The following is a 2,479-nucleotide window of genomic DNA, read 5'->3' as shown; positions in this document are numbered from 1 at the left end:
TAACTCTTCTCTGAAAGTTTGGTAGAACTCTGCAGTGAAGCCGTCTGGGCCAGGGCTTTTTTTTTTTGTTGGGAGTTTTTTGATTACCTTTTCAATCTCTTTTTTTGTGATGGGTCTATTTTGTTGTTCTACTTCTGATTGTGTTAGTTTAGGTAGGTAGTGTGTTTCTAGGAATTCATCCATTTCTTCTAGGTTTGCAAATTTGTTAGAGTACAATTTTTCATAATAATCTGATATGATTCTTTTAATTTCAGTTGGTCTGTTGTGATATGGCCCATCTCGTTTCTTATTCGGGTTATTTGTTTCCTTTCCTGTATTTCTTCAGTCAGTCTGGCCAATGGTTTATCGATTTTGTTAATTTTTTCAAAGAACCAGCTCCTGGCTTTGTTAATTCTTTCAATTGTTTTTCTGTTCTCTAATTCATTTAGCTCAGCTCTAATTTTTATTATTTGCTTTCTTCTGGTGCCTGATGGATTCTTTTGTTGCTCACTTTCTGTTTGTTCAAGTTGTAGGGACAGTTGTCTGATTTCAGCTCTTTCTTCTTTATGTATGTGTGCATTTATCCATATAAATTGACCTCTGAGCACTGCTTTTGCTGTGTCCCAGAGGTTGATAGGAAGTATTTTCATTCTCATTGCATTCTATGAATTTCTTTATTCCATCCTTAGTGTCTTCTATAACCCAATCTTTTTTGAGCAGGGTATTGTTCAGTTTCCAAGTATTTGATTTCTTTTCCCGGATTTTTCTGTTATTGATTTCTACTTTTATGGCCTTGTGGTCCGAGAAGATGCTTTGTAATATTTCGATGTTTTGGACTCTGCAAAGGTTTGTTTTATGACCTAATATGTGATCTATTCTAGAGAATGTTCCATGTGCACTAGAAAAAAAAGTATACTTTGCAGCAGTTGGGTGGAGTGTTCTGTATAAGTCTATGAGGTCAAGTTGGTTGATTTTGGCAATTAGATCTTCCGTGTCTCTGTTGAGCTTCTTACTGGAAGTCCTGTCCTTCTCTGAAAGTGGTGTGTTGAAGTCTCCTACAATAATTGTGGAGGTGTGTATCTCACTTTTCAGTTCTGTTAAAGTTTGTTGTATGTATCTTGCAGCCCTGTCATTGGGTGCATAAATATTTAATATGGTTATATCTTCCTGGTAAATTGTCCCTTTAATCATTATGTAGTGTCCTTCTTTATCCTTTGTGGTGGATTTACTTTAAAGTCTATTTGTTAGAAATTAATATTGCCACTCTTGCTCTTTTTTGATTGTTGTTTGCTTGATATATTTTTTCCATCCTTTGAGTTTTGGTTTGTCTGTGTCTCTAAAAATTTGGAACGCTTCACGAATTTGCGTGTCATCCTTGTGCAGGGGCCATGCTAATCTTCTCTGTATTGTTCCCATTTTAGTATATTTGCTGCCGGAGCGAGCACAGATCATACATTTTTTAAAGATTAACACAGATGACTGTGAAATCATGAGGAAGGAGATTACGAACAAAAACTACAGGGTGAAAAGGAACTATTTCCTGCCACGTGCTGAATCTCACCTCTCACATATGCAGAGACTCCATTCATTCCTCAATTTTTTTCTCATTAGCTTTTGATTTGTGCACCATATATCATCCTTTGCTCCTGTCACAAGTTCATGAGGAGGCATATAAAACCATGCTTCTCTGGGTACCATTTCCTCCAGCAAGGGGGCTGGGGACAGTTTTAATAAAGCATTTACTCAGATCACGAGCCGCACCTGGGCACCTGGCCCAGTGAGCCTGCCGGGAACCCATGCCTAAGACCCTAAATAGGACTGATCTGTGCGTCTTAGTTCTGGAAAACTCCTTAGACACTTGTGAGGCCTGATTCCCTGAAGGTTCCCATTATAAACATTCAGGACAAATAAATACCTATTATCTCAATGATACTGATCAAGAGAAAATATACAAACTCTCCCTTTGTCATCAAGTTCTTCTTATAATTAAAAAAAAAGTTGCCATTGAGTCAGTTCTGCCTCATGTGACCCCATGTGTGTCAGAGTAGAACTGTGCTCTCTGGGCTTTTCAGTGCTGACTTTTTGGAAGTAGACCACCAGGCCTTTCTTCTGAGGTAAGACTGGTTAGCAGTGAAGCACCTAACAATTTGCACCACCCAGGTACTCCTTCTTCCTACGATGATAATCCACTTTTTTGGACCTTGCTTGTAGGGCATCTTAGTGGTAAATGATTAGAACAGAAAAGTTCCATCCTTGATCCCTTTTCTGTCATCCCCCTTGTCTCTTGTCAGTGGAGACAGGTCTGGTGAGCTTGCCAGACATTGCTGGACAAAACAAAGGAGGAAAAAAAATCTACTGGGTAATAAAAACTACAATTTATTGAGTGTGGGCTATGTACCAGAAATCACTCTGGGAACTCTCCTTATGTTTTATTGTTACAATAATCCTAGGAATTAAATATGAATGGAACAAGGGGATACCACATGATTCAAACTCAGTA

At 38.3% G+C, this 2,479-nt stretch overlaps 1 non-coding gene across 1 annotated transcript; it reads right to left on the bottom strand.

The window, feature by feature from the left end:
- Positions 1 to 1,317: 1,317 nt before the first annotated feature.
- LOC126070765 (U6 spliceosomal RNA) lies at positions 1,318 to 1,424 on the bottom strand. Its single transcript, XR_007516287.1, has one exon. It is a non-coding gene; the product is annotated as a U6 spliceosomal RNA (small nuclear RNA).
- Between the last annotated feature and the right edge of the window lie 1,055 nt (positions 1,425 to 2,479).

Source organism: Elephas maximus, chromosome 2, assembly GCF_024166365.1.
Source record: "Elephas maximus indicus isolate mEleMax1 chromosome 2, mEleMax1 primary haplotype, whole genome shotgun sequence".
NCBI classification, from domain to species: domain Eukaryota; kingdom Metazoa; phylum Chordata; class Mammalia; order Proboscidea; family Elephantidae; genus Elephas; species Elephas maximus.
The sequence above is the reverse complement of the archived record's forward strand: the minus strand, read 5'-3'. Positions and strand labels throughout refer to the sequence as shown.